The sequence below is a fragment of the Glossina fuscipes genome, unplaced genomic scaffold (assembly GCF_014805625.2).
Source record: "Glossina fuscipes isolate IAEA_lab_2018 unplaced genomic scaffold, Yale_Gfus_2 2, whole genome shotgun sequence".
NCBI classification, from domain to species: Eukaryota; Metazoa; Arthropoda; class Insecta; order Diptera; family Glossinidae; genus Glossina; species Glossina fuscipes.
In genome coordinates, this window is record NW_023998416.1 from 26,229,392 (window position 1) to 26,243,555 (window position 14,164).

Below are 14,164 nucleotides of genomic sequence, written 5' to 3' on the forward strand. Positions count from 1 at the left end.
TCCTGCTGCATGTTATCTAATCTGCTTTTCTAACGAAACATTAATCGACCCTGTTAAATGCCTGCTTGCCTAATTTTCACCTCTAAATAAATGGATGTAAACAATGGTGTTACTTTACTACTACTAATTGTACCTATACCCCAGCATACAGCGCGATTGGGGATGACTTCGCTTGGAACACAGGCGTTCACATTGCATTTAAATGCTTTAAGTCTTTACGTTTTTACTCTTCCTAGCTTGCATGTAAAATAATGCCGAGATGAATATAAGTAAAATTTTAAATTTTTATGCAATATTTGAAAATATTGTAATTTTGCATGGACTTGGCAAATTTGTTGCGTTCTTGTGCAGGTACTATGGGATCAGCAAATTCTTGTTGTTGTGGTTTATGCCTAATGGGGAAAAAATGAAGAACGACAGGAAACCGAGATGTCCCATATTTATAAAGTGCTGTAGGCGGATCGTCTGGCCGACTTAGCCCACTTTCATTTCCAACTTATGTGCAAGAATTATCAATGGTTTTAACAAATATGAAGCCAATATCTTGTAAGCAACAACGTGGCACACTCAGACACATAGACAGACATGTTTAAATCGATTCAGAGTCCGATACTGACCAAGAATATATATGCTTCCTTCTGGGATGTTGCAAATATTTCGATAAAATAAACTCCTCTCTCGGCTGTAGGAATGTGGAAACATACGATATCATCATGAATCGTCTGTTGTTGATTTTCTGAAGTCCAGGAGAAACTATTTATATAAATAAGATTTCTTACCTGTTTTTGGGTTAAAATCACACAAATGCCACAAAGTGCTGAGATCACTCTCCCTATGAAACCATGCAATAAGAGGACCCATAAGAAATCAATTATTTTGAAATCTAAGAAACACTTTATAGTAGGTTCAAGACTATATTTCTCAATTTATTACATATTTATCCATCATTATCAAGGACAGTTTGACAGTTGTCATCTTGAGTTTTCATTATCAAATTCAACTGATCGTCCGCTTCTAGACCTGCCAGAGAGATTCTAATCACATTTTACTCTTGTTTATCGCGTAGGATTGAGATCCGGGCTTTGACGATAAATTTCAAAAAAACACGCTACGTATTGCTCACGCGTTTGTCCGATGTAGCGTCGGGAAATCAACCCGTTTGACTGACGATCGGTTTTCGCTTCCAGTGACATGCCTCCTCAAAATATGTATGCGGACCACACCTTTATAAGACACGTTTAGAGAGGCAGCGTTGTGCGAAACGCTCACCGAGTCTTCGATAGAAGTTTCTCCGTGAAGACACATCCTGCACTCGCCACTATCTTCCATCGTACTATGATCAAACTCACACGTACTCGAGCGAACCAAAGGCGTGCCTGTCGGTGGGCTAGGGTCAATTTCGGGCAAGTTACTGGAGTGTGCCCTGTTAGGCCTCCTTCGACAAGTCTTCTTGCACCGTCCATTGACTGGTTTCCAGTTCGCTACTAGTTTTCGTAGTGACGTCGTTGCAAATTCAAGGTCATCACGGTATATTGTAACACATTTTCAGCTCCTTTTTCACTCCTCGTTGCCTTGTACATTCATCGATCTATTGATATGGCTGGCACGCCGAACAGCTTAAAGGACTTAAGTTTGTCTGTCCTGCTTCGTATTGGTTCGGGCCAGCTTTAATTAGTGAAACCACTTGAGACGTTACTTCCGTTATGGTATCCATTTTCTTGTTTCGAATAGTCTTGCATTCGACGACTGCGAGTTGGTACGCAATTTATGCCTTTCCTTTTTTTATACCAGCTCAAAATCGCGAAGACAGTGCTAACTGAAATGAGCTATCTTGTGTATATCGAGTATAGTTTTCGAGAAAGTTTTTTCTTTGCCTTGTTTGTCATTAAATTTAATCAAATTTAAATCTATTAAAGTTGAAAAAACTAAGAGAAGAGTTGTGATTTAAGCAAATGAAACAACAACGAATGGAACAATTTTGAAAAATAAAAAAAAGTTTACGAAACTGTCGAAGAGAAAAAAAAATGTGTACTAAGTAAATACAATAAGATAAATTAATAAATAAAGAGAAATAAAATTAAAAAACGTGACTTAAGTACAAAACGATTGATTCGAATCAAGAGGAATACAATGAGCAGATGAAATCTTTACATTGTTGGCATAATCTTGCGACAAAGAAGTAATTTTCGTTTTACTACTTTCAAGTCGGATCAGATGAAATCAAATATTTCGCAATTGCTTTTGAAAGGAATCCACGGAATAAGAAGATTTTAGTCAAGGTGTGCGGATAAAGATATATATGGAATGAGCAATTAACCTCCAACAACACGCAAACAACCATCCAGACACCAACGATAAGCTTTTTGATTGCCTCAGGGATACAGTAAGTCCGACTGCAAAAAATTTCTTACTAAAATAATGACTTGCTATCTTACTGAAGACTGCGTCTCTCTTGTAACACCATTACTACAGTCTTAACAATTAACTTTTTCAGAATGTCTCCATCCGGATTTCGATAGACATTATGCTAGGCATTCGCAAACCGATGAAACCGGACGTGCGGATATTACCTGATCCAAGCAAAAATCATTTGAAGTTCATATCATTCTTTGCTTAGTCAGCGAAGTGCTTACGGAAACAGATTTAGCAATCATTTGCAATGGGCCGCACCATTGACGTTTGGCCGCACTGCATTTACGTTGGTTCATGTCTTATTTTACCGATTGGAAAAATGCGCTTTGCGGGCACTAGGGAACAAAGTGTGAATTAGCGCCGTGACCAGTAAAATAGATGCACTCACTTTATTCAAAATTTATTTTTTAATAGTGTTTGAGACGAGATTTATGTCAACTTTTCCATCGAAGTAATTGCTCTTTTTCTTTCTATTCCGTTCTATTTTTTCTAAATAGCTTTACTAATGTAATTTTTTAATTATTACTTTGCAGATTTACTCTTCGTAATCCGACATGCCCCGAAAGCCATCTTTAAATCGTTTGGAGCTGTCTTAGTTATAAGCTGCTGTTTAAATGTCACAAGTGCCTTCAATATTATCGTTGACACTTCGCCAATGGTATAAACGGACTCTCTTCTCTACGATTATTGCATGCGCGATAACTCTTGATGCCTTCGTAGAGCCCATCCAGAACTTCTGTTTCGTTCTCCCGAAACATTTCGGTGTTGCTCCGAATTTGCTTCATATTAATTGCGGTCTGCGTTCTCTTAATTCGGATATTAAAAATTTTAACGAAATAAGAAATAAAAAGAAAAAAAAACAAAAAAAAGAAATAAAAAATTATTTATATTAAATGAGAGAAGTATTTTAGGTATCCCTATTTTCCAATTAGAACTAGAAGCTCTAAAAGCCCAGAGGGAGATTCCTGAGTTTCCCCACAAGCCAACCAATATTTTTTTTCTTCTATATTAATGCATATTTCCTATGAAAATGCAAAATTTGTGTTAAGCTTGTCTGAAGAAAACTTGTGAAAATACTTTTAAAAAAAAAACCTTTCCAAGGATATGAAAACAAGAACTAAATAAAGCCGAACATGTCTGCACCATTTGTGGTAGAGGGTATATTAAGTTGCACGGATGCATGTAACGCAGAAGGACTTGAGATGGACACAGGTTTTATCATTACGAAAATGATTCTGAATCGATCTAAGTCTGTCTATCCGTTTAATGTCTGTCCATGTAAATTTGTGTTCATGCTACAGTTCGAACACTATTGAAAATGTTTCCGATCCGACTAGGTTTTCGACCACTTCCCATATAAACTTCTATATGGATAAATGTAGATGCTTTTATAACAATACCAGAGGCTGTAAAAATTTGTTGACAGTTTTTATGACTGATTAAAAACAAAAGTTTCACCGAGTTATACTTTTGCGCACCTTTTAACACTAAAAAAGTTTCAATTAACGGAAATTAATTTTTCATGAAAAATACCTTAAATTGAAAGAAACATTCAAACCAACCGGGCCAAGGGCAGCTAGACTTTAATTTATTACTTTTCCTCTTTAAGACACGCCATTAAAATACTCATATATGTAGTTTTCGGATGTTGGACCAAATTTGTTCCATTATATGTAAGAAATTATCATTTCAGATACATTAAGTGTATGCTAATGACATTGAAATGCCCTTCTTGTTGTTGCTGCTACTTGTCACTGGTCACTGGTATTCATTTGAACCAATTATAATTATTTTTCTGTTTTTTCTTCATTGTTGTTAAAAGGACAAAACTTTCTTTAATAATTAATGATTAACATTACAGTAGAAATTTTTCTGGACTCTAAGGCAATGCATCGTAATGTGCATGTATTTCAAAGAAAGCGAAAAATATTACATAACATAATTAAATACACATAATCCCCGGGTTGACGGTAATTCTTAAAGTACTTTGCCTTTTTAGTTATTTGTAATATTTTTACGGCGTAGCTGGCGAGGGAAGAATTGTAAAATAGTAATGCACATCGCTCGTTTTACACACACACGTACGTTAGTTATTTACATGAGCTAAAGCAAGCTGACGTTTACCAAGCTTTATTAAAAGCTACATTTGTAGCTTAGTGTTAAAGCTTTTTTTTTTTTATTACAGTAGTGTACATAACCGAGTTTAGCCCATAAAAATATATTCTAATTTAACAGTCATCGCGTCGTGATGCATTTATTTTTTAACATTTAAGTTGATTTATTTTTAAACTAATTGATTTTCAATAAAAGTGTAATATAATTAATAAGTAAAGAAGAGACGACCGATGGGTTTCTTACTTAAACTTTTCCGTTTTTACAAAAGATTGTTTTCCGCAATTTATTCAAAAAAAAATGCGCTCCGAGAAACTAAATCCATTTAGGAATGCACTAAAATAGTTATATTTACTACATCCCTTGCGGGGATCGAACCCGCGACCTTTGGATTAGAAGTCCAACGCACTATCCTCTGTGCCAAAGGGACGGGTAAGGAACACAATTGCTTAGTTGCATATACTAAAATTAGGTTCTCAAAGAAAGTGAAAAAATTCTTCAATTGAAGAACTCGCTACTTACATGAACCAAATAGACATTCTGAAGTTGTTTAATGCTAAAGAAAATACCCATAATTACCCGAATACTTACGCAGATTGATAAAATGAATCAAGTGCTAATATCGCCTTACAGTTCTTATACCCCCAATCGGCTATATAGTCATTTCATCAAATGTTTACAACACCCAGAAGGATGTGTCAGCGACCCCATAAGATATGTCAAAAAAGTCCGAAATGATCTAAGTATGTCCGACTGTCAGACTGTTTCTAGAAAACGTTTTCTTGGGTACAGGACCGCTATTAGTTTTGAAAATTTTGGCAGAAACATTGGAAGCTCCTGCTTGCAGGTTGACATTGAAATATGGTCAAATAGGTCAAAGCACACACAAAAATGGAAAAAATCAGCCAATGATATATATAGTTAGTTTTTTGTTTTCAGTCATACTTAAGATAATGGTTATGGTTATAAAAGCAACGGTCACAAGCGAGCTTACATCGTTTTCTTGCTTTGCTTACCGATCAAAATATTCCCTCAAATATCAATAAATTTTGGCCTAGTAACCGGCAAAACTAACTTTTCCACTGAAGACCAATTGGGGCCAATTTTTCGAGGGAAGCATTACTTGTAAAAGTTCTTCACATCTGTCTTCTTGTGTTCTTAAAGAATGTGAAAAGTACGTTTTTATGTAACTCTTATGTCTACTGTTTTCATATAGTTTACCAACACTTTCCTTTTCTTATACCCTACACTGCTATCCATCTTTTGGGCTTGTCTATCCGTCTGATGAAATTTTCTACACTGACATATTTCGGACCAAGGCCAAGAACACTGTTAAAAATTATTTGGATCGGACTAGTTTTTCTCGATCACTACCCATATGACGCTTCAATTTAAAAGGTCGGTATACGGATAAAAGGCGATATAAAGTATTTAAAATCGGGTCGTGTCCCACGATACTTTATTGATTTTTATTCTAAATTAAAAATAGGTCTCATTTGATGATTCTCTATGAACTAAATTAATTTAAACTTTGTGGAGTATTAGAAAATTACTCGTTGAAGGAAGTTTAGGCGCAAAGTATGAGAACACAGCATTTTTTTCCCTCACAACTTTCTGATAAAAGATGCATTTTTTAATGCCCTTTTATACGCGTCCTTCCTTATGTAAATTTTGTTTTGTTTTCTCTTAAACTCTCCCAGATAAAAATGATTATAAAACAACACGTACAGTTGATGTCCGGAAGACTCGCTTTATGTTCAGCTTTACCTTGCTTTGAGATTACAGATTAAGATTTGTTTCTGTTGTTTGCAAGGAATGATGCAAACTTTGCTTGTATATTATGTATGATGGTTTTGATAATGATTTGAGAAACAAACTGAACATGCCGAACAACAAGGTGATCACATTTTGTGCACATATTTATACCTCCGATTATAGGAGGTTGCATTTACCCAAGAAATGAATAAAGGCTATGAGCTGCAGAAGATCAGTATTGAACAAGGTGCAAAGATCATAGTCTCTTTCCTCTCAATGTCTTCATAGCTGCCGTATTTGGTGAAATCACGCTTTATGAAAGACATGCTATTACAATCAGTTGTAATTCGTACACCACACGAAACTTTCTCTTCAGCATCATTGTACCCTAGACCGTTTGTCGTACAGGTTTACGCGGATGTTTGCAATAGGCGTAAGAGCTCGAAACAGGCTCCACCTCCCATCGAATCATTCATATTCGATGTATTCTTGTGTCCAATCTGCATGTCGCAAGTTTTAAGATGTTTCAATGAAATCTAGTGCACGAACGTGTTTTAGTCCAAGGACGAAAGTGGTTTGAATTAGGCCACTTGTGGGTGAAACACGAGAACACAAGACGGACTGATGGTAAGACAATTTAATGAATGATGGGTCAGTCTCAATTCCTTCAAAGTGTGTCATATAACCCGCCACGTTCTTTTTTCAATATGCAGAATAATAGCTTGCATTGCCATTGAAGCTAAAGGTCTTTTCGGAAAATTTCAACACCACACTATCCTATAATTATTCCCATAAAGATTTTTCAAAATATGGCTTTATATGGGAAATTGTTAAAAAGTGGTCCGTTCCGAACCATTATCAATAGCGTCAGTCTTGGTTCAAAACACGAAATTTCATCAAATTATCGCAAAAGTTTGCGGGCTACAGGTTCAATCCATAAAAAAGAAGTCGGACAGACGACTAGGCAAACTCCGAATCACTTTCTGAATCAATCGGATAGAAATAGAAAGCTAGTTCATCTCGAGTCGTTGTGGGTGTGGCATACATCCACACAAACTTAGTACATCAATGTATCATCAGTGGTGTAGGGTATAACGGCAAGATCCCGATAGATATGCTTAAGTGAAGTTAGATATTCACGCTGATCAAAAATATATATACATTATGGGGTTTCCGATGCGTAGCTGTAAGCACCCCAGACATTTTCCCAAATTTTACATATCAACTCTGATGAGTGATGGGTATAAAAAGTACACTGTGTACTATTTTTAATATAAACAAAATCACCGTTCTGTGGTCTCAACCACTTTTTGCTTTATTGCAATATTGAAATATCATAAGAATTTCTATAACGAAATGTTTGTTTTTTAATCAAATAAATGAATATTTTTTTCTTCTTGTTCTTTTGTTTTGTTTTGTGTTAATTCTAAGTAATATCTCGTATTAAAAATTACAACTATACATATTTTCATCCCTTTCTCGACCTTAACTCGCACGAATGTACACTCGGAAGACTATATGGTTGCATTTTGTTCATCATTCTTATCATCATCATTAGCATCATCATCGTCATCATCATCGTCATCATTATCGTCATCATATGGATGTATGTATAATTTTAGTTAAAAATTTTTGTTATATGTGATAATGTTTTTATTGCATTTGTTATTGTTATTATTATTATTTTTGTTGTTGTTATTGTTGCTGTTATTACACAAAAATTTGCTATAAAAACAAAAGTAAATACCAACCAAACAAACATAAACAAAACGAAACGAACAAACGAACGAGCTAAACAAACATTTGCCCATCGTTCTTCTGAATGGACCGGGGAGACGTTGTGAACGTTATATTATGTTTGCATGAGCGATTGTTTTTTTTGTATAAAACTTAAAAACTTGAAATATATTTATGCTTATATATGTAGTGGTGTGTGCTTGTATTTAAACAACAAAATAACTAACGTACAAACTAAGCTTAAAATTGTATGTGACTACTTGTGTATATATACATATATACATATATATATGCTAGCATTCGTATAGAGAAACCTCTAACCCTTTTCACCATTTATTTAAACCTGTTCTGTTAGCCATTCTAACACATATGCGCATAAGTACACATCTATATAAATATACATTTATTTGTCTAGTTTTAAAATGAAGCACAACTCTTTACAAATACTATGAATGCATCTCTGAACCGAGTATATATTTATTTGCTATTATTTTTATTTTTCCATTGTGTGAATTCGTCCCAATATATATATATATATATATAAATACTGCGTTTGTGTGTGTTCGTGCGTTTATGTATACGTGTGCCTGCTATTTTGTTTATGTATATTATCGTTAGTATTGGTATTTTCACTGTGTGGGCGTGTGTATGTCAGCAATAGCATGAATACCGTTTGGATAATAACACCTTTGCATTGATTCAATTAGGAATCGAATTATTATCAATTTTTAGAAAGAAAGCAGTATTAACAGGCAGTTTGCAAAAATGTTATTTTAAAGTTCAAAACGATCGAGAGGCTATACCATCTTTTCAAACATTTCTGCGGACATAAGGAATCAATTTTTTCAGTTCAACACTTTAAAACAAGTTATCCACCATTAAACATTTTACATCGCTTCGCTTAATACAGTTATTCATATAAGAACTCTTCATAATAAGTCGTTATATAGGAATTATTCTAATCTTGATCATTTTCAAAAACGTTTTCGTTGTTGCACCAAAACGCGTCAGTGGACCAAATTTCATCATAATATCTCAAAAAATGCCACCTGGAGGCTAAACACAAGAATATACGACGGACTGAAGGACAAAATCGTCTACGTAACCCCCTAATAGATATATATACATACATAAATACGTACGTATATATAATTTACGAAATCTTTGACTCTTATGCTTATGTTATGAGAGAAGAGTCAATTTACGCATCCAAGGTGCTTCATTCTTCAATAGTGAATCTAAAAATTTGAAAAAAAATTCATTGACATTTAAACGAACGTTTCCATTTTCGCGCTGGAATATTTATTTTATATTAGCATCCGCAAGATATTGTAGGCTATAATCTATTTCCCGTCGCAGTGGTTCTTAGATCTCTCAATTAATGAAACCGAGACGTTCGTACGCCAAAATTAAGAGTGAGTTTTAAATTTTTAGCCATTATATTGAGGTACATAGGATTCAAATTTATAAAGTTCGAGGACGGCAGGTTCCTAAAATTCTGAAGCAGATCTACTAAATAGCTTATGATGAATTCATTTACCCAAGAACACCTTAAACTACAGGAGTTTTGAATCACAGTTTGCCTACCAAGATGATCTATAATTTTCGAGGTTTGTGTTTTTGCTAAAAAAAATCACAACTTTGCTAAGCTATGATTTGGAACCAAGCAAAAATATAAAAACCAGTAACACAACTAATAAAACAAAGCAATTATAGGAAAAATTTATATACTAAACTGAACGTTTTATTATCATCTAAAGCAAGTTGGAAGACGACACTGAAGCAACGTTATATGGCGAAAGCGATCGAAAAAGTGATCCAATGCGATCCATTGTCACCGACGTTCGTTCTTGCGTCAAAACATGTCGGTGTACCGTACTTAATGAAAATATCTCAAAAATTTATTCCTGCTGCTTATAGACAAGAAAACAACACGAACAGGCGGACAGAAACGCTTAAATCAAATAAGAAAGTGATTCAGAATTGCTCGGTTCTATTGGAAAGGGGGGGGATCTATCTCAAGTTCTTCTGGCTGTCGCTTATATCTGCATAAACTTGGTAGATTTTCATACTACACGAGCTGTAGGTTATAGAAACCCCAAAAAGCTAAGCTAACGCCGCCATCTATCACACAGTGTTTACATGTATTTAGTGCACGACTACAAGGTACAAACGGAGTTGTAAAAACTTTGAGACACCAACTCGAGAGTCTTAAAGTTAACGCCCTTTATTAGCTATCAGAAAAATCTACTCCATTGCGATATTCAGATTCCATCGTCGCTGAAATATACACAAGACACTAAATTAATTACTTACTTACATACTTACTTAACTTTGGAGAAATAAATATAGTCCTCGCTTTTGGTACATTTTACAAAGTATTACAACTATTAGAAAAATATAATTTCGTTGCGATGTCCAGGTTCTTAATAGGTTTTGCTAACAGCTTTTACCGTCCTTCGATATAATCGAGGGGTGTAAAATTTTTGTCGTATTTTACTTCCTGCGGGCAGTCAGGCGACGATTATTGTTTAGCATTATTGTTTAGCATAGCCCTCGTGGGACGTAGGAGGATTATTTTCAATTCTTTTCATCAGTTAGTTGGAAAGTGTGAAGTGAATAAAGTGCACTTGAGACTTTGTACTTGCTATGAGTGCCAGAGAGGAAGCTACGCATCATTTGCTTATCAAAACATATGTGAAACGTTGAAAATAATCGGACCGGTCAAAGATGGCTTGCAAAATTTCGTGCCTGAGATTGCAGTTTCTAACATGGCCACACTGAGCGATAATAATATCTTGCGATTCATGTTGACGAGCGAGCCACACATCTGGCTACTTGGCAATTGCAAAGAACTCAGTCTTCTGGGATCAGAATATCAGAAATCAAACGTCTTCAAATTCACATAATTTATTTAAAATTTGTCCGAACTTTCCTGCCAACCTAATGAATCAAACATCTGATATGTGCTTATTTCTCTAGAATTTTTTTGATAACAGTCTTGGTACATTGCAATATAACTTTCTCTCATACATATATCATGACGAACATATTGTTGATTTTTTAATATCGTTCAATTATCAATTATAAACTACGCGTGAGCATTGTCCACCTTTTAGCAACTACAAGCACGGTAGGCGGGTGACTTTACGACTGCAATTATCCTTATGAAGCTCTGTCAAAAAGAGCAAGAAATAAATCCATCCTTTAATCAGATTTGATGTTAATAGCAAATAGGCCACGTGGCACCATGAAAGACCTTATTCCACCCTACAGTTATTCACACAAGGAATTTTTAAGGTATTGTATGGGAAATGATCGAACAAAATGTCCGATCCGAACTATTGTCAATAGTATTTGTCCTTGGGATAAAACACATCAGTATACCAAACTTTGTCAAAATCTCTCTAAAAATTGGGTCTTGTAGGTTAGATAGGCAGACCAGCTTGGATGAAGAATGGATGGGGATATCTCAAGTGGTTTTGGGTGCCATATACATCTACGTAATCTTAATATACCCATGTATCATAAACGGTATAGCGTATAATTAGAGTTTAATCGATTGTACCACACGCCTTAAATGCCTTTATCGCGGATTAATTTCCCATTGGGTTCTGCGTCTTCTGTATCGGATTGTATTTTTATTTCACCATTTGTCTATACCTATATATGTATGTATATGCTTTTTTTTTTGGAAAAAATACTATTGTGTTATTGTAACTGTTTTGTTTCAACATCCAGCTCTCATGTTGATTCTGTTGTGTTTTCCGTTGTGTTTGCCTTCAACATCAGAGCATATCATTATTGCTTTGGATGTGTATGAATACGCTTTTATATATATATATATATATATGTGTGCGCATAGTTAGTGCTGCTGTTATTTAAACAATTTATTTCTACTATTTTGTATATATGTTTGGGTTAATGATATTTCAGAGCAATAAATTTCAAATATTCTTACGATATTATTATGGCTACAGTTAAAAGCGATGCATTAAGATTAAGATTTTGAAAAATATTTTTTAACGTTATTATATTAAAAAAAAAAATAATAATAATAAAAAAAAAATAAAATAAAACAAATTTTTACTCGTAAACAAAAGTATACACACATATATACGCGAACACACACACACACAGCTATACTTGCATAATAATAAATGTGCTTATGAGCAAAGTAAACAAACATTCTGTATACAAATACATACAAATACAGTTCACCTCGACTCTCAGCTAACTAACCAACGAAGCAAGCAAGCAAGCAACCGACCGACATTCATCATACGCCCTACTATGTTTAATTATTACGTTAGTAACACACACACACACAACGAAAACAATATACTGCATACACATGCATGTATAATGTACGTATACATACATAAATACATAAACACAACCGCACATACCTTCGTACACAATTTTTGTACGTTTTGTTTATTTGCGATGTTTTGTTGGATTTTGTATTACATGATTTTTAGTTCTGTTGCCTGTTATTGTTTTGTTTTCTGCTTTTATTTATTTTTGTTATCCCTCCTGTACTTTTTTGTTTTGATATTTACTTTAGAGAGTTTAACAAGCAAGTAAGCAAGCATTGGTAGGAAAACACCAGTGCATTTGGCTTAAACATGTACAGTAAGTAAACATTTTCTACAATGGAATGATTGTAGATTTTCTTTTTTCTATTTATATATATATATATATATATATATATACATATATACATGTATACATGTGCATGTATACAAATGTAGGTAATTGTCATGGCAGGCGGAATGGTGAAGGTGACCAGATGTAAGGAGACAAATAGAAATGAGAGAGGTTAAGAAGAAAATTTTTATACAAAAAAAAAAAAAAATTCTTTTTCTATGTCACACTAATTCTTGACAAAACAGATATAAACGTGTATACGTTGCGATGTATGTTGTTATCACATTGTGTACTTCATACACACATACACATGTAAATAACTATAGGTATTGGTTTTGCTTTCGTAGACACTTACTAACAGCAATTGCATCATTATCATCATAATCGTCATCATCGTCATCATCGTCGTCATTGCCATCATAATCATTGGTATTGGCATCGTCGTCAACATTTGCCAGATTCAAGTATTTATTGTTTTTCTGATTTTGTTATTATCCTTAAACCATTTCTTCTTCTTTTTTATCCCCTACTACCTATCGTTTAGCAAAACAGCCACAAATTATTCACTGACAATTATTACCTCGCATTTAAATGTAAGTTTCACTCTACGAACACTTCATTCTCATTATCATCTCAATATCAGCAGCATAACAAACGACATGATGATTAAGCAAATGATTACGTTGAGCCTCGCTCTCTTATTTACTTACAGATGATATACAAAAAGAGCTGTACGTGTTGTTTGATTTGGTGTGTCGTCAAGCAAAGGTTTAAGTTTGTTTCGTATTTTTCTTTTCTATTTCTATTTATTATCTTATTTGTATATACGTATTGATGTATTGTACATGTATTGTGCACATAATGTTCACATCAATCATATACATATACATTGTCGTGTATATGCTATTTTACTTAATGTTTACTTGGGGAGGATTAGTTAGATTTCAGTTTGAGAGTTCGGTAAAGTGTTTATGCGTAAGTTCGCAAAGCTTTATATAATGAAATCAATGTAAAAGTTTTGAACGATTAGTAAGCTCTTTGCTCACATCTCATGCGTTTAAATTTATCTTTTTAGTTAGCGGAGAACAATCTAACATAGTGATTTTCTCTTTAAAAGCGCTAACTCAACTAGAAATTCGGACATTGATAGCGTTGCAATAGCGTTTTCAAGACAATCTTTCTTTTCTAGTTTTCTTAGAAATCTATGTAAAAATCATAAAATGACTTTTTAATAATGGCTGTATTAGTTAATTGAAACTTTTCCGACACGTGTTCAAGAGATTCTATAAAGCATTTTTGAAAATTGAAGTCAATATATAACACGTTACTCAATAAGTCTTCTCTTTGACATATATATGGCAATACTATTGACAGACTTCTATGATTTCTGGGCAGTACAGAGCGTGTCAAAATATCATAACTTTCCGGCAGTATAGTGTGTATAGCAAAATAATTAAATCTGAAGTGTACCGGGAACAACTAACCAAATTAATAGGAG

At 34.1% G+C, this 14,164-nt stretch overlaps 1 non-coding gene across 1 annotated transcript; it reads right to left on the reverse strand.

The window, feature by feature from the left end:
* Positions 1–4,881: 4,881 nt before the first annotated feature.
* Positions 4,882–4,954, reverse strand: Trnar-ucu. The gene has a single exon. It is a non-coding gene; the product is annotated as a tRNA-Arg (tRNA).
* Positions 4,955–14,164: the final 9,210 nt, after the last annotated feature.